At 39.8% G+C, this 18,919-nt stretch overlaps 1 protein-coding gene across 1 annotated transcript in view; it reads left to right on the top strand.

Annotated features, from left to right (window-relative positions):
* Positions 1–18,919, top strand: part of COL4A2 (collagen type IV alpha 2 chain) — a 145,489-nt gene that overhangs the window by 74,857 nt on the left and 51,713 nt on the right.

Genomic DNA, 18,919 nt, shown 5'->3' with positions numbered 1-18,919 from the left:
AGTGCTTCATGACCAGGACTAACTGCAGCTTATTCATTGCTTTACCATCCATGGGCATAACATTTCGTTCCAAGTAGTGGTGTGGAAAGCAGACTGTATTGCTGTTAATATTACATGACAGCTTAAGATTTTTTTTTGAAACCTCCTCTCTCAAGACTGTTTATCCATCTACATTGATATTTGTCTAGAGATATGTTTTACAGTCTATTTACTTACTGATGTGTCAGAAATTTGTTTACCAATAAAATGTAGATAAAAATACCAGGTATGTGCATATTGGTTGCCAGTAAGTTTTTCCTATCCACAGTTTTTTTAAATGATAAAAATATATAATGATGCAAAAGTGAATACATTTCAGTGATAAAAGATACATCATTTATTGGGCTATATTCAGTTTATTCTGCTATGCCTTAATCAAAGTAAATTGACCAAAAAAAGCTTATTTTCCCCATTCAGACCAGTAGACTGCACCATTTGGACCTCATTTCCAGAATCTTTTCTCACAGGAATTTCCCACTAATGTTGTGGGTAGTCTATGTGAGCAACAACTGAACAAGAAGGCAAAACTGCAAGGATTGTTACAGGCATCTGACTACAATTACTAGTAAAACTTCTAATCCTTGTTTCTCCAGCTATAGCTTCAATATTTAACTAATAGCACCACATGCAAACATTGTCATGATTGTTTTGATGGGTTTAGGCACTGGGCAACACAGACATATTTTGGAACAAGATCATGAAAGTGACTCAAAAACTCTTTGCCATGACTGCAGCTTGCAAGGAACAGCGATGGAACATTATCTGAACTAATCAAACCAGCTTATCATGAATGAATGGTCTTTCTGTGGATGTAATGAGGAGGGAATAGACTGGAATGGTGTAGGAGAACTTAAACAAGGAGCTCTGTATTTCATGTTTGTGATAGCAAGTATCCTTGGGACATTCATTTTTCACAGTATTTATGCTCATTTTTAGTTTTGTAGTCTTCATGCAGGGGATTAAAATGAATCTCTCCAATTGTTATGTGAATTTTACATAACTTTGTAAAAAAACACAAGTGCTGTGCATAAGCTGTTCATGTTTTTACATTTGTAGAGCCTATTGGAGATCAATAGCATGGAGGCAGAAAGTGTTCTTTACTCGGGGAAGATGGACAGCACTGACCAGAACTGAAGGGGTACAAGTACTGAGTGCTGCCCCATTCTTCTCAATCCACGTGACGATCAGTGGAAGGAGGAGCTGATAGTGCAGTGTGTCACCAAAGACTCCCTTAGGCAAGGCAGATCAGCAGCCCCCCCAGCAAGGAAGATCTCCTGTGTTCACCCCTTCCCTCCACCCTGCAAAAGGAAATCCACTCAGAAGAAGGTGCTGCAGAGTTGGCTGTGGTGTCATATGCCTTGTTTCTGCCTCCCAAAGAAAGCTGAAGAAACTTTTCTGGCAGATGCTGTGCAAAGCAGCTGACAGTTTGGGACAAGTTCATTTGAGCAGATCCATAAAATAGGCACCCCAAAAACCACTGGTTTCATTTTTAAACTGTCCCATTGGATTCCTGTGGTCCTTAGTAAGGACAGTGAGGAGAGCAGCCTCTGCACAACACCCATCTCTCCCTAAAAGGAACTGATTAGCTCCAGCCAAGGAATTAGTATGGGCTTAATTTAACCAGAAATAACTCATCTTTTGCATTTTGTAAGCTGAAGCAGCAGGACAGTGGAGTGTAATGAGTGGCTTCCTGACTTCTAGGGCAGCGGCCCCAGGAACAGCAGTGGTGCAAGAGTCTCTGAAGGACAAAATTTAAGCTTTGGAGAAAAGAATATCTAAATACAATTTTTGGAAGTGCTTATAGCCCAACTTCATTACGAATAATTATTCAGTGTTATACCATTTAGGTCTCCTGAAGGATACATAAAAGAGGTACTTGAAATTGCTTCACAGATTTTCCCAAGCACCTTTCACACCACTCACACAAAAAGATAAGTAGGTGTGGACCTTGAGTTCCCTTGAGGCTTTGACAATCATATGATGTAATCTCGTGTAATACAGTATCAAAGTTTCCTGAAAAAACAAGCATGTTTTGGACCATATCTTGAAGGTAATGAAATGCCCATTTATCAAGCCTCACTTATTCCATTCAGTAGCTTCTTGTGTACCCACAAACTGTCAGCTGTTGATAGTCAGCTTTGCTGTGAGGACATGCTGGAGTAATTCTCAGATTTCTTTTTCTTGTGCTCACTCAAAATGGCCTGCAAGGTGCCCTCTGATAGTTATGTTTGCCTAGAGCATTGTGCTTCAATCTCTGCCATCTTATGTGCTTGATGTGCAACAAGGTGCATTGCTTACACCTAGAATGCAGACTTTTCAATAGTGTTTTTAATTCATTTCCCAAAATTTAAGATCAATCAAAAAAAGATCAGCTTTTTTTAATCTGGAACGGCTCCTGGTCCATTTTTACTGAACACATGCATGCTCCATTGGAGTTAGGAAAAGAAGTGATTAATAATGTAAAACCATTTTAAATGGATTCTTAGATACTTTCTATTTAATCTCAGACATTTAACTGATTTTTATTTTTCACTACACATCTTTGGAACAGTGCAAGAAGTCCCATTGTTGTGTGGTTTCAGTTGTTTTAAATTTCAGGGTGTTTTTTTAATTATGAGGGTGGAAGCATGCTTTAGCTAGCCTGTGACTGAACAAGGCTTAAATTAGGTCGCAGCCTGGCTTTTTGTGTTTACATGTTTGTCACTGTGTATTTTATCCCAACACGTATCTTCTGCGTTTCTTCTCTGAAGGTGTTAACAGCTGCACAAAAACTGTCTTCTGAAATGTTTTTCCAAGTCTCTTCCTTAGTGTTCTTCATAAATAAAAGAAGTCCTGTTTATCTCTGTGATGAAGGATTGCTGCTGCTAAAGCAGTCTAATAATTAGCAAATACCAAACTGGCAGAAATTCACCTCAATTCAGAAGGGCTTGTCCGAGACCTGTGGCACCCGTGAGGTGTGATAGGGATTGCGATACCCACATGTGTTCCTGCCAGAGGTGGAAGGGAAGTCACCATGGGCTTCAGAGAGGTGAGTGTGAGGAGGTGCTGGGCATTGACTGAAGGGTAGTGTTCTCATCCATGGGTGCTTCCCATCTTCAGTTTGGCTCATGGAAGTGACACGTCTTTAGTTCAGTACAGACCAGTCTCAAGCCCTCATCAGTAGCTGCACACATTTACTGAGGAATGAGAAGGCTGTAGTTTCATGTGCTTACCCTCATTTCAGGCAAACATTAAGGTAAAAGTAAATCTCTTGCCCCAGTTTGTTGGGTTTTTTCCCTGAAACTTCCGGTTTCAGGGAAAGTAGTAGTGTCAGGGTAGTGTCATTAATCTTTCTAAGTTGAAAGCTGTATTCCTTAAAAACGTACCAATTAATAGCTGTATCTTATATATGAAGGAAAGTCTAGGCAGTCTAGGGCAGCAAGTGTTCCCAGTGAGATGGAATGTGTTGTGTCCTGTTGTTTAGCTGTTTTCTCAAGTCATTGCTGATTTCTGCTGCCAAGGATTAAACATTCAATTGGGTAACAAGGTCATCAGTTCTCTAAGATACTAATTGAATGAGGTAACATGTTGCTTAGTCAAACAGCTGAAAAGCAATCTAAGCCTACTTTGCTATGCCTTGAAATATATTTCCAGCTATTGTCCTTAATGTTTCTGCTGTACATTCAAAGTATATTAATCTCACTTTTTTTTTGGTTAGATTTGCTGAATACTAAAAATTTAATTAATTGGGAAAAGTTCAGTCAAGGAGGAACTTCTGCAGAAATCTCATAACTACTTTGCATAAAGTAATTAAAATTATTTGAATTTCTGTGGTAACTCAAACTCTAAGGCATTCATAGCTCAGTGTCTAGTCAGGCTTTTATAAATAATCAGAATTAACTGGGAAATTATATTAAACCATATTTCTCTTCAGAAGAAAATAGGTTTTTTGAATGCTGAGAGGAAATACTTTTGATTTTCTTTTCTGTCCACAATCTATCATAGTTAATAATTTAAATTCTTTCTCTAAGATGCTTCATTACAATTTTTCCTGAATTGCATCATCTCCGTGGGGTTACTAAACCGTATTCTCTTAGTTTCATCCTCCAAAGGTATCTAATATGTATAGGAATTAGATAGATAATCAAGACCAAAAAGAATATGCAAACAGGCAAATTGCTGATTTTCTTCATTGCAGTTGGGATTTTTTTGGATATTTGTGGAATTAATGTTGTGTTACTCCAACCAGCATAATTAAAAATGATTTTTCATTGATACTTGTTTCAGTCCTTGTTACTGGAAACTTACCATCTGAAAATTCTGTCAGCCTTATTAGGAAAAATTTAATTTGGGGGTTGGTTTTTTTTCCTGTATCTGTTGAAAATCTGCTGTGGGTTTCTTGTTTGTTTGGAGATGGTGGGGGGAATAGGAAGAGAAATATGGCTCTAAGTCAAAAATATTCAGAGGAAGCTGAATAGCTCCATCATCTTTTTTTACTCTGACTCTTTCTCAAATCTCTCCTTTTAAGTGCACCGTCTTTTTCATGTCAAAATGTAATGGAAATATCAGGCTGTGTTCATTAAAAAGTAGGTTGGTTTTTATCCTTAGAGTACTTGTTAGTGTCTTCCTGTGGTGGAAACAATAACAGCAGAAACTCCTTCAGTCTAGTTCAGAGCTGCATAAATCAGTAGAGTTGGTAGAGTGATAGGTCTGGCAGGGTTTTAGTGAGGTTGTTAAAGCATTGCAGGTGCAGAAGACTGGTTTTTCTTGTAAATACCCAAGTAAACTGTAAAGATATGGGAGACCTCACACATACATGTCTGCAACAAGCACACAGCTATAGTTATGCACAAGCAGATAGCTATAAACTTGCATCTTGGCTTTTGTTAATAATGCTAACTTAACCAAACAGTTCATAGTAATTATCAGTGTTTTTAACAGTAAGAAAGTATTCCACCTCGTGTCAATGACTCCCTCCCCTTATCTGTTCTAAAGAAACTAGAGTGCTTTATGGCTTGTGTTAGATACACAGACATCTGAAGGCAGCAAACAAAAGAGAGAATAAATATGTACACAGACAGAAAAATTCTAAAGACATCACAGAGAAGAAAAAATCTAAGCAGTAGAATGGGCAAACAGCTAAATTGTAGGGTCTTAAAGAGGATTTTGACCATCAGTGTCACCATATTTCACTGAATCACAGAATGGCTGAGGTTGGAAGGGGGCTCTAAGATCATCTAGTCCAACCACCTGTTCTCAAGCAGGGTCAGCTAGAGCAGGTAATATTTGGTTAGTCTTTTTTATTGCCCAGGTAATTTGGGGCTTCCCAATCTCCAGGCCATCATGACTAATTCAGCCATCCACATCATCACAGTCTGTACTGAGCACGGTAGCCTCCATAACACTATTGCTCAGAGTTTGTTTTCATATAGCAAATATTCTTTATCTCTTGACAAAAAAAAGCAATAAAAGTTATAGACATTAACTTGCACAGGAGAGCTAACATTGGCTCTTTTCAGTAGCTAGATAAAAGCCTTAGGTTCTCCCAGATGCAGAAACAGTAAGAAAACTAAAGTTGAAATATTTTTTCATGAATAAAGGGAAGAGCAAGGTCAAAAACTCAAAGATAACCACATAAATAGAAGTGCATTTGTTACTGTCTCTGTCAAAAATACAGAAAACTGATGCTCCATGTGGTTGTTGAGATCTTCTCAGGGACCTGGAGGATCCAGGACCTTTAAATCTAGGGCAGATGTTCCAGCATTAATTAATGTTCTCAAAAGGAGAAGAAGCTTCCCGTTTATCTCCTGCTTCCTTTCATCCTTGCCTGTAGCAGACATGGTAAAGCAAGAGAGGCATCCTAGCAGAAGTTTGGGGTCATGGTTGACCCGCAAACTGCACCAGTCTGACCTTTCACCACCAGCAATTCAATTTCCCTGTTGATAAATGCAGCCTCTCCCATTAGACTGATGGAAGCATCTCTGCAAGGACATTTTAAGTTCACAAAGACAGCACATCACTGCACATCAGTGATTCCTTTGACACAGCTAATCCTGTAAGCAGACTGTGTTTTAGCCAAGAAGGCACTAATTTAACAAAGCTTAGAGACACTCTAAAATCAGAATCTAAAATACTGAGGATACTTTCCTCAAGCTGAAGCCCAAAACCACTCCCCAGTGATGGGACCCAGATGAATAGTTACGACAAATTGTTTAGCAGTCTCTCTGATGTTCTGATAGAACACATAGGCTCCCTCTACTGTTTCTCCCTGTCTGGAAGGCTTCTGTTTTCCTCCACATTACCTGCATTTGCTACCAGTTAGAGAGCAACCTTAATTTTCTCCAAGACCTCTCAAGCTAATGGCATGTGCTTCAAGTAAAAGCAACTTGCCGTAAAAATTTAGCAGTGCCTTCACTCCCTCAGTATCTGCAGAATGAAAAGGAGTAAAGGGTCCTTGTCTCCAAACTGGAGAGACAGGGATTTGACAGGTGGACCATAAGGAATTGGCTGGATGGACACACTCACAGAGCTGCAGTCAATGTCTCGATATCCGAGTGGAAAGCAGTGCTGAGTGATGTTCCTCAGGGGTTGGTATTGGGATCGGCACTGTTCAACATCTTTGTCAGCTGCATGGACAGTGGGACTGAGTGCACCCTCATCAAGTTTGCTGATGACACCAAGCTGTGTGGTGTGGTCAACATGCTGGAGGGAAGGGATGACATGCAGTGTGAAAAGCTCACGAAGCCAAAAAAAGCCAAGTACAAGGTGCTGCATCTGGGTCGTAGTAGCCCAATCAATACAGGCTGGGGGATGATCAGATTGAGAGCAGCCCTGAGGAGAATGACTTGGGGGTGTTGGTGGACAAGAAGCTCAACATGACCCAACAGTGCATCCTTGCGGTCCACAAAGCCAACACTTGCTGGGCTGGATCAAAAACAGGTGATGTGACTAGCAGGTTGAGGAAGGTAATTCTCCCCCTGCATTCTGCTCTGGTGAGATCCACACTGGAGTGCTGTGCCCAGCTCTGGGGCCCCCAAGATAAGAAGGACATGGACCTGTTGGAGCAAGTCCAGAGGAGGGCCACAAAGATGATCAGAGGGCCAGAACACCTCTCCTATGAGAACAGAGACTTAGGTCTGTTAAGCCTGGGGAAGAGGCTCTGGGGAGACCTTTTAGCAGCCTTCCAGTATCTAAAGGATGCTTACAAAAATGCTGGAGAGGGATTTTTCACAAGGGCATGTGGTATTGGCTTTAAACTGAAAGAGGGCAAGTGTAAATTAGATATTAGGATGAAATTCTTTACTGTGAAGGTGGTGAGGCAGTGGAACACGTTGCCCAGAGAGATGGTAGATGCCCCATCTCTGGAACTTTTCAAGGTTAGGTTGGATGGGGCTTTGTGCAGTCTGATATAGCAGAAGGTATTCCTGCCCTTGGTAGCAGGGTTGGAGCTAGATGATTTTTAAGGTCCCTTCCAGTCCAAACCATTCTGTGATTTTATGATCAAACAAAATGGTTTGCTCTGATTCTTATCCCAGTCCTCTGCTGAAGAAGCTCCATAGCCCATACTGCCTACAATAAATGGTTAAAAAAATTCCAGTAGCTTTCGAAATCAACATTTGAAATGATAAATAGTCTTTCTCCTTAAACAGCTGTGGAACTGTCTGCTGCTGATGTTCTCCAGAACATCCTTTCCCGAGAGCGATGAGATTTTGGAATCTGCAGAAGATGTGTGGGCACTCTTGGCCCCCATTAGTGCTGCCTCAAGCTGAGTATACCAGAAAAGCTAGATATTTTGTGATGGATCTGGAGAACCTTTCTGTTCAATTTTATATTCCGCCCTTGATCCTCTCCAAGAGTGTTATCACAAGTTACATTCATTTTTTTTCGGGTAGATGATACAGAACTATTTCCTTCATGATTCAAAGGAAAAAAAAGAAAGGCTTCACAGAATCACAGAGAGTTCTCCAAGTAATTGATTGCCGTAATAATTTCCCCAAATAATTTAGCTTCCCTAGATGATCATTCAGCTTGATCTAGTACTGCCAGCTTGTAAAAACGTTTTGTGCATCTCTGCAGGGAATATAATTGTATGATATAAAAGACAACTGCTGATAATTTTGAGTATTTCTGTTTAATTTTGAGTATTTCTGTTTACTGCCTGAAGATGGCAAGACTTCTCCTAGATTACAGATTATTTAGACTATCGGTTGATTCTGGAGCCAAACCCAACATGAAGGCAGGCCCAGCTTAACGACCATCAAAGTGATTGTGTTAGAACATTTGTGATGTTAACAAGCCACATACACTGGAAGGCATAAGGGTTGATTTGGCTTCAGTGTAAGCTGACTCAACAGCAGGTTTCAACAGGGTCCCAGTTACTGAAATTTCTAGAGCATTTGCATTGATACATCAAGGCTGGGAAATCAGGAGAGGAAACAACTGTACAAACTCCATTCAGATGATATCACAGCACCCCACTGCTCTTGAGACACATCTGTCTAGAAGGGTTAGGAGAAAAAAAAGATGTCTCTGATTCTGTATCAACAATGACTCTTCATATTGCTGCACGCATCTGCCTTAAAGCCCCCTGTCCTTCCTGGTGGTTCAGAGCCAATCATCTGGCCTTGTTGGGAACTCGGAGACTGTCCCAAGCTGTAAATTCCCATGACCAGAGTGTGAGGGTCTGTACCAAGTCCCTTGTACATGCTGCTAGAACATGTGTTCTGCGCTCCCATGTGGAGAGGGTATCCCAATACACAAATTACTAAAAAGTCACAGCCTCTGTAAGAGAATTAAATTCTTTCTATGGTTAAAACAGCCAGTAGTAACTTCTATTTTCATGATCAAATCAGTTTTGATAGCTGTTCCCACCACAAAAATAGTTACGCTTTTGTTTAAACAGAAGAACACAGAATGGAAAAATTGGCATACGATAGGCTGAACTCCTGCAGGGGTTTTAATTTTCACATACTCTTAAACTCATGGAGCCTAATGAGCTTAACATTTTGGCCAGTTGCACAATTTGGAAATTTCAACAGTGAATGGTTTTTGGACCGAAAAAAAAATGTTCTCACAAATATGAAAAGTGAACAGATGTTACTATTGGTGCTTCCAACGCCTACTGACAGAAAACATCTGTGTTGAACTTCCTGAATTTTAGGATCTTGAGAACACTCCCACACACCACTGAAAGCCATTTGAAAGCAATTGGGCTGGCAGATTGGCTCTTGTGTCTATGACTGAATGTTCTAACTCAAGCAGGTGCTGGTTGTTGTCTTGCCTTGAGAAGCCCAGTTAGCCAAGCAGCAACCTTACAGCTATCCAACCGACAGTGTTATCCAAATTTTTAGCAATATGTGTGAAGTAGGCCTTTTAAAAGTCCCAGAAAGCAGTTATCTTAATATTATGATGGTAATAAAATGAATGGAATGAATGGAAAGAATAAAAAAAAAATTGGTTTTGATGCAGATACTAGCAGAGTAGGAAGATTGCACTGCATTCTATGGTGCCCTGGAAATTTTTTGGCTTTTTAATCCTGCAAAAACCCATGTTGAATGAACAGAATTTTGTTCTATAAATATACTCATTGTGCTAAAAACATATAAGGCATTCACTGTCCTCCAAATGCTTAATCACACATTTAATAGGCATCATGACCAAAGACTGCTCCTTTACATGAGCATGATACAGCAGATGTCACAGAGTAACTGGGAGTTCCCTGCTTCCTCCTGCTCCTTGTCCACACCCATCAGTGTGATATTTGTCTGGTTATAAGAGCATATTTGGCAAGGTGATTTTCCTCTCTGGCAAATTTTTGGTTGACTATCAAACTAAGCTTCTCCAGTTAATTACGTAGTAATGAACATTTGACAAGTATAAATCAATGTCATTTTAGTGTTCTGTAAACCATCATTAACTCATTCAAGTTCATTCAAGTTCACTCAAAGTAACATCTCCAAATTTAACTTTAGTTACCTCTTTCTTAAAAACAGAATTTAGCTGGAAGTCAAAGGGGCAGGATTTACATGTCACTGAAGTAGGTTTTTTTCTGATTTTACAGTTGTCTTAGCTTGGTAGTCTCAGTTTAACCAACGTAAAGTGAGTAGCTCTGTTAACTGCACTTCCACTCAGGCCAAGATGGAATAAATGGATATGCTTCTGAGCACTCAACATTATCATCTGATTACTCTTTTATGCTGAAATATTTCTCACTCCCAACAAAATCCTACTGTTTTGTACCACCAGTAGCAACAGTTCTGCTATATATTGCCTGTCAAGTTAAGTAAATTTATTGCATTTATATCCCACTCCTTTTTCATGCAGCATGATTTTCACAATCCAGTTTATTTCAGTCTTTATTCTAACTGCTAAATCCACAATTTCAGGACTTGATCTTTTGGGGTATTGCCTTCTTTCACAGTTTAGAAAGCAATGATGTGAGGTCAACTTTTGAGCTAGAGACATGGGCCCCTTTTCTAGACACTTAAGAAAAATGGGCACATTCAGGTGCATTTGTTCTACCTAGTTTGAATATCTGCATTAGGCTATCATGCCATGAGATATCACCTGCACCTGATGGGAACTTTTGATGACTACACTGTATGTAGATAAATGTCTACATCTGTTCATAAATACAATACTTTAAAATAAATTCTGTACCTTTCAAGTCATTCCATGTCTTCTTACATAATTCAGTAGATCATGCTCACAAGAGAGATATATTTGCTAATATATGTCTTAATTCTGATCCTGAATTTCCCAGTTTGTCTGTGCAGCCATACTTCAGCAGGGATTCTGCTTTGTACTTTCAGAGATATCCCCTTACTGAGTCAGCAAACAAAACTACCCTTTGCCTCTGCCCAATGCTTCTTTCCCACATCTTGCCCACCTCCATCTTCTCCTTTCTATGCATTAACCTTTTGAAGGTTAGTATGGAAATCCTCGTGTGGTTTTGTCTAGACTTGACCTTTCTGATGCTTTTCTTTGAGAGACCATTGCTGTGGTCCCACTATTGTTCTTGCTACAGAAGCACTGCAAAGCACAGAAAGCATTTCTGACATTTACTCCTGTGTATTTTGTGACATGAAGAAACTATTAACTGGTTCTTTTGAGTTCTTGACCTACATTCCAGCATATATTTACTTTTGCACATGTTTTATCTTCTTGGGTGACATAGCCGCTTTCTGGAAGATCACAAATTAGATCAAACCGTGGGAACAGAAAACAGTACAAAATTATTTCATTACTGAGTACAGAAAAGGGATGTGGCTTCTGGTAAAGAGAATGCTTTCATAGTTCCTTTTTTATGAAGATTTAATGTGTATTCCTTCCTTAATGAAAAAAAAAAAGAAATCCACCCTTCTGCAAGCTGAATCACTGCTCTGGAATTAATGTCATTTGGTCACCACTGTCTTGAGAGAAAATGTCGTATGTCCAGACAATGTACTTAAAAGAACAGCAGATTTTTACCATGCCACTAGGCTGAACTAGCCTAATTTTTTAGTTATTTTTAATGAACGTTATAATTTTTTTGTTTACTTTTCTTATAAATAAAAAAAGCTTTTTAAAAAATGAGAAGGAAAGTTTTCTGAGAATAAGAGCTGGAATGTGAAACTCAGCTAAATAACCTCCTCTAAAGTAGCAAAACAGAAAAAAAAAGTAGAACTCAGCATTAGTTATGTACTTTTATATTTAAAGCCTGCTGACTCTTTCAGTGCTACTCTGTGTTTAAGAATTGAATATCACACAGCTTAAGGCGCAACAGAAATGTTTGTTTGATTTGCTTATCAATATTCTAATTAGACAACAGAAGTCCATCTCTTCCTGGTACCATGGTACACTGGTAACCATGTTGTTACCAAATGTCTGAAACATCAGAATAAAGCTCCCCTTTTGGTATCAGTGTGGTGGCAGAAGTTAATGCCAACCCTACACTTGTCAAGATCCAGTAATTAAAGTTCTTAGAGATGCCTCTGCCTGAATTAAGGTTCAAACAAGACCATATGCCAGTGACAATAATATGGGTTTTATTTGATAGTAAATATGAGAGAGAGAAAGAGAAAAATAGAAAGAAAGAAAATAGGTGGGGAGGACAGAAAGAGAGTGACAGGGACAGAATAAGGAAAATATCACCACTCTGTGGATCCCAGCAATGCTCTGTTGATCCTCTCCAGCTGGTCTCTTGGTGGTGAAGGTCCCCCCAAAAGGCATAGAATTTGATGGGTTACTATAGCTTAGGCTAGGTAGGAAAACCCAGGCACCTCCCTGGAGGGGCTGGATGGGGGGAGTTTGCCATTGTCTCTTACAGCAGACTCTAGGTTTGTGCAGTCCTGTGGTGCAAGGCTTCAGGAATGACTCAAGGGGGCACTTCGGGGGGTCTTTCATGGATTATGACACTCCCTCAGCTGCCTCTCACATGAATGTCCCATGGACACAGCCTGTGGGCTTGGGGGTTCTGCAGCTGGGCCAGTTTGTGTAAGGGAGGATGGGTGTTCACTGCCTCTAACCAGAGGTTACACCCCAAACCTCCTCCCCCTCCTGCCTCATTTCGGGGGGGGGGGGCTGTGCAAACCTGGCTTATTGGGGTTGCCAAAGTCAGCCAGGGAAGAATCTCTGCTGCATTTGGCTTTCTTGTGGATGCATTCCTCTCCTTCCTCCTTGTTTGTTTTTTCCTAGGCCTGAGACGATGAAAGAATGGGTTTTCTCTTTATCTAATCTTAGTGGTTTAACTTACAGTCCAAAGCCCCAGTCAAGTATCCTCAGGGAAGCTTCTTTGGTTTTAGCTTCTTTATACAGTTTTTGTTATAATGAGCAAAACTTTATATCAATGTTTGAGGCATGAATTGTTTCAGTCTCTGACAACACTAAAAATACAGATTCAGAAGATAAATTGGAGATTTTTCAGGCCTATGACACTAAGTGTAAATATCCACTGAAGAAGTAAGATAATAAGTTTTTCTCATTGAAGACCAAGTTTTTCTGCTACACAGAATAAAGGTTGAATGATGGAACACCTTCGCTTCAGGCAGACATGCTGCTCAGTTGCATGATGCATTTCATCCCATTTCATTTGCACTTTCCCAGCTATCTCACTGACAGACATTTTGCCAGAAACCTGCTGCTTTTGTTGCCTTAGACCTCAATCAAGGACAGTTTGACCCTATCTAAACTCCTTATCAGATTTCCTGAGGGTTGTACCGTGGTCTGGAATCCTTCACCTGCAGTGGTGGGGGCTGCATGCAGCAGCAATGGCTGGTGCCATCTAGTGAGGAGCTTCTGAATGCTCACTGCAAACTGTTCCAAGGCATCTGTCTTCTGGAAAGTGGTCATTACTACAGTCCTGAAGACACAGAAATAAAGTAACATACTAATATGAGTAACAACCAAGACTGCACAAACTTCAGGATTTTTTCTCTCAGATGATCTTTTTCTCCAGTGGCTAGCATTGGTTGTGTTATGCCCTGTGTATTTGTATTTTCTACCCTTCCATGCATCATTTTGATCTATTCTTCCTAGGTGGAATTACAAAAGTGTTTGAATCCTGCTTAAACAAAACTCTTGAGTTGCTGAGGTGGATGGAACCATTCAAACTACATCATCAGTGTACAACATGATGATGTAAGGTACAGAAATGTTCCAGTTTCTTCTGTGTCATGGTAGATGTTGTACTCATCCGTGTCTGGAGATCTCTGGGGGTCTGTCCATACTGGGCGGCCCAGTGCTGCCAGAAGCAGCTGCTGACTCAAACCATGTGGTGGCAGCAGGTGCTCCATGTGGTCTGCTTTTCTCTGCCTCCCAGCCCAAAGTGGTGCAACCCCATAGGTGAAGTATTTCTGACAAAATGTGCACTTCATGGAGCTGAACCCCAAACCTTTCCCCTAGTATTCCCCTCTAGTACGTTTAATCCATAAACTCCTAGATAACCTCCTGGATTTATGCTCCAGCAGAAATGCCAGGTGATATGCCCATCCTAGTCTGACTCTGTGTGCCACAGCAGGGTTCTTGAGGTTCTTCCTTGTAATTTATATCTTTGGGGGTGGTTGGAGCACTAAGATCATACATTTTTTATTTGGGGTCAGTGATTACTTTAGTGCACTACATCCATTAAAATCAGCTGAAAGAATCACAAATTCCCTACATTTACATCCAGTTTTCCACATTTGCCAGCATTATATTTAAAAACTTTTCTGTTTCTTTCTTGTGTGCCTGGGGGGATGACTTTTCCTGGCTTAGCACTTTCAATCAGCTCAAAAGTTGCTCATTTTCCTTATAAATTATTTTATTCCCTGGTGAGTTGCTTTCTGTTCCGCTTGCTGGTCTCACTGAGTAGGAGTGCACTGAGGTCCTTGCTGTCACGTCCTTTCCCCATCTGTTCTTAGAGGGACTGTTCCAGACTAAGCGCTCTTACAAAAAATCCCAGCTCCAGCTTGTCTGTCATGGTCAGATCACCCTTCCCTCAGGAAATGAACTTGTCCTTTCACCAATGACCTTTTCAAAATGTCAGGAAATTAACCTCCTTTCCTTTTGTCCACTGTTAAAAGAAATGATGGTCTACAAGGCTGGTTTTCGTGTGGGGAATACTGAATCATCACATTCCATGTACCAGAAGCAATTGCAAAATGGCTGTCTGTAATGAAACATGGAGAAATGGGCTCAATGGCTGGGAAGCTCTGTAGAAACTTGGATTCATTCTCCCCTTTATTGCAAATCAACAGTTTTCTCCTATCTTTGTATCTCCACCCTGCTAGGTGGATTTCTCAGCAATTCATGATTTCTGTATTTTAAAACCTTGGTACTGTCATTTATTGCATCTTTGTTTGTATAGCACACCAAACATTTGGTTGCTCTCAAAATTAGCACACCCTCCCCTGTCAATTTTGTTTCCACACTGTAAATTTAACAGTAAATTAAAAGGAAGAAAGTATTGCAACATACCTCTTTCATCTGAGTGATCATAAAAGAACTGAAAATTGAAGTTCAAGCTGCAAAACATGAACATTAAGTACAAATTTAAAAGTCTGATCAGGATCTTCTTACGTCCACTAGTACTTAATTGCAAAATGGAGTTATTAAATTCAGTCACAACCTTGGCAGCATTTTCTTTCATGCATGTCACTGGACAAGTGACAGTGTATATATAACATGGCAAATATTTTCTAGGGAGATTTCCTCTAGGCTTTCTAATTTCCAACCTTTGCTCCTCTCTGTAAATAGTTTTTTCACAGTATCTGGGCTGGCCACAAGAGTTTTGCGGACCTCTTCCAGTCAGCTGAAGTTGCAGGAAGAGCAAAGCAGGGACTGCCTATCTAGGTATATAGCCCACATCCTGACACTGGGAGCTTTGTAATTCGACTGAACAGTTGTGGAAGTTTTGTATGAAAAACAACAAAAGGACTTCTTGTTAGTCTTCAAGATATTCCATCAGCCCACTTTTTCCTTTTCTTTTTATGCGCTCTCTCAGAGGTGCTGGCTGTGGCATTCCACACACACTTCAGTGAACCTCTTAGCACTGGCCTGTAACTCCTGTGGTGGGTGGTATGGGGTAATAGTGCCATGCTCTGGATTAGGGAAGAGGTCCAGCTCACCCTAGTGAAATGGGAAGGGCGCTGTGAGCCAGAGCGTGTTCAAGAGGAAGTACTTCATGAGTTTTCTAAAATATGACAAGGATGATATGTTTCCCTAGGCTTGTTTTTTTTGGTTTTTGGGTTTTTTTTAAGACCTGGAAATTTTAAGTCAGGCACAATTTTACAGCTTTGGAGAATTTTCTAGGATTTCTGACCCTCCAGGAGCACAGGCATAGTACCATGTGTGGCATGTGTCACACAGGGGTATTTGTGACTAATAATTGAATCATGCGTTATTTGACTGAACCTTTCAAACTTATTGTCTTTGCTTAAATCTCCTCAGTGACCTTTGCCAAAGAGAGAATGTTCTTAGGTCACTTGCTAATGAAAAGGGGACATACTTGTTCAACAAAAGACCTAAGATAAAGGAAGCAGAGTTAAAGCTGACAAGTCTGAGTTAACAAAGGTTAGCAAAGTTAATTCAGTTAACAAGCCAAGGTACTAATTGGCTGAATAATTACACAAGTATTGTCATGGTATTAAGTATTTCCCTAGCTCTGACTCTAGCCTTGTGTTAAACTAGTCCCATAAGGATCTATTCTCTTGTCTTTATTGCAAATAATATTAAATAACCCATATTCCTCAACAAACAAATGACCAGATAATTATCAGGAAAGCATGGGGAAGGGGTGCTGATGCCCAGCCCTCTTACTTGTTTTCCATTCCTTGTTTATTTCTTCCTCCACACCAGATAGGAAAATGGGACTGCAAGTGGGAGAGTGGTATCTGATGTAGGAATTAGAGAGGTAACCATGTTCCATGGAATATCACCTTTGAACTGTACAGCTCTGCATGGTCCCCGTGGAAAGCCAGGCACAGATTTGACAATTCTGAACATAACCAGCCTTTTATCAGAAACCGCAATGAAAAGTTTTACACGTGTTCTGCCTCCAGACAGCCGCCCACTAAAGGGGTGTAGAGGGGCACTAACGAGATGGTTTGCTTATCTCAGGAGGATGAGTGGGCTTTGGAATTTGATTTATTTTGGCTTTCGGGTACTCCAAAAATGAAGTGGCATTTTCAGTGCACAGAATCCATGTATTCCTTCCTTTGCAGAAGCAACTGAAACGTTCATTTTCAGAAATTAAATGCAACTGGAGCCAACTCAAATCTCTACAAATGAATTTGAATAGTTTTTCTGTATTCTTTGCAAATGTATGGGACATGTTTCCATCCTTTTTGAACCCTTTTAAAGGTTCCTTTCTAGCTTTGGGTGCATGAGGAAAAACAAACTACCTTAAGCATTTAATGAGGTTTTAAGGCTTTATAGTAAAATTGAAATATTTTTGATTGATATTTGCATAGGAATTTATACTGCTCTACCAAAAGAACCCAAACAAACAAAATGATCACAGACTCCATTTTTTTAATGAAGGAAATTTCTATTTCCCTAAAAAGGCAATTTCATGGGGCATGCTCATATGTATTCTGTCAATTCCTATATACTTAAATTTTGAGCCATAGTAGGTAAGAAAAGTGGAGAAAATGTGACATAAGAAAGAACTTCTTTTTCCTGATCTTGGGACTCATACTGAAAAATTCTGGTTCAGATTTAAGTCATTATTCTAGTGCTTTTAATCAGCATCTTTCCACTTGAGTCAGGCAACTTGGAAAATATGTCTACTGTGATCTGCACCTCCACAGAGTAACTTTTAGAGATTCACTGTGTTCTAAGAAAACTAAAAACTAGTGCTGTGGAGGTAGATGCATCTGTAGTAGCTAGCTGTGCCTGGCATAAGGAAATGAGCAGCTGCTTGTTCAGATGCATATGCCTCCTACCAATGTGAGTTCTTTTATGTTTTAGATGTATTCACGTAATCTTTGTTCCTTCTCAGTTTGTTAATCTGAAAAGACATTGGCCTCCTAGCACCTAATAACCCACATGAGCAGATTTGGTTTAAAAGTAGGGATGCTATATAAAGTCAGGTTTGGTTGTAAGCAGAGGGAATTCTCTTTCACACTGGCAGCTCAAACACTTAAATTCGTGGCATCCTTTGGCAGTGCTCCTAAACCATCAGTCTTGTCAAATCAATCACAACAGTAGAGCAAAAGAGCCATATGTACGAGATCCATCCTGGTGGCTTGTCCCAAGGAACTCCATGTAATTCAGCCTTCATATTGGCTCATTCCTAGTCTTCTTCCAAAAAAAAAGACTTGCACTGAGTTCTGTACTTGGTTTGGCTGTGTCAGCTTCTCAATATGGACTGATATCATACAATAAGATTTAAAATACAAAACCTACCCCAAGTGTTTTGACAACCATTTTATGTGAAAGCAGTGTGGAAAATTGATGTGTTGTTAAAGCTACAAGTAAGCTGTGTTTCAGTCATAGTGTTGTTTTGGGGTATGTGGTATGAAGACAGCTACAGCACAGATAAATTTTTATTTTAGATAGTTGTTGACTATGAAGTTTTTAAAGTATATCACAAATGAGACTTTGAGACTAAAATAAATTTGCCTAATATCAGTAAGGCATTGCTCAGCATCTCTGCTACAACTTCCCGGTCCAAAGAAATTAGGATATCTTCAGGTTCATTTTTTCAAGTACCCACACTGCCCTCTTTCCACCTCAATGGCATTAAATGAAGTTGTATTCTTGAACAGGAATTGCATTCATCTTCTAGCTCTTTCTTTGAAGGCATGGGCAAGACTGTAAGTATTTTATACTAAAACAAGGTAGTATTTTTTTATCAGCTTTTTTGTATAAATATGTATGTGTTTGTTCATGGTTTGCTTTAGTTCTTCTTTTGTGAGATACTGATGCTGTTGCAGCCTGGTCTGTGAAGAAAATCTAATTGCATTTTAAAAACAACTTTCATTAGATTTGACTTTTAATTTGAATGTTTTGATAAATGGTGCTTTGCCCCATTTAAAGCATATTTCTCCAGAAAAGATTGCAGCAATTTAGTATTAATGTCATTAGTGCAGTGAGTACATGTAAAACATATGTGCCTTCAGTGACGCTACATCTGGAATGATATTCAAATACTTCAGTTCACAGATCTCAGACATACTGTCACAATCCATTACTTAAACCACCATTGTGTCATTTCAAATTTGTTTTTTCCCCTTTTGAGCCTTGGGATGCTGGCAGCCAACAGGGATTATTTTTAAACAATGGTTGAAGTGGCCTGAAGAGCCGAACCAGCACTGGAAGGGAGAATGACTGGGGAGCCCTGTGTGCAGCTCTTCAACCTGTGAGGATCCATGCATGTCCAATCATTTTCAGGCTCCATTGCTGAATAGAAATATCATCACTAAAGGGGCAGAAATTCCTG

This window comes from Corvus brachyrhynchos, unplaced genomic scaffold, assembly GCF_000691975.1.
Source record: "Corvus brachyrhynchos isolate BGI_N302 unplaced genomic scaffold, ASM69197v1 scaffold83, whole genome shotgun sequence".
In the NCBI taxonomy this organism is placed as follows: domain Eukaryota; kingdom Metazoa; phylum Chordata; class Aves; order Passeriformes; family Corvidae; genus Corvus; species Corvus brachyrhynchos.
Note: the sequence above shows the minus strand (reverse complement) of the source record. Positions and strands in the feature narration are given on the sequence as shown.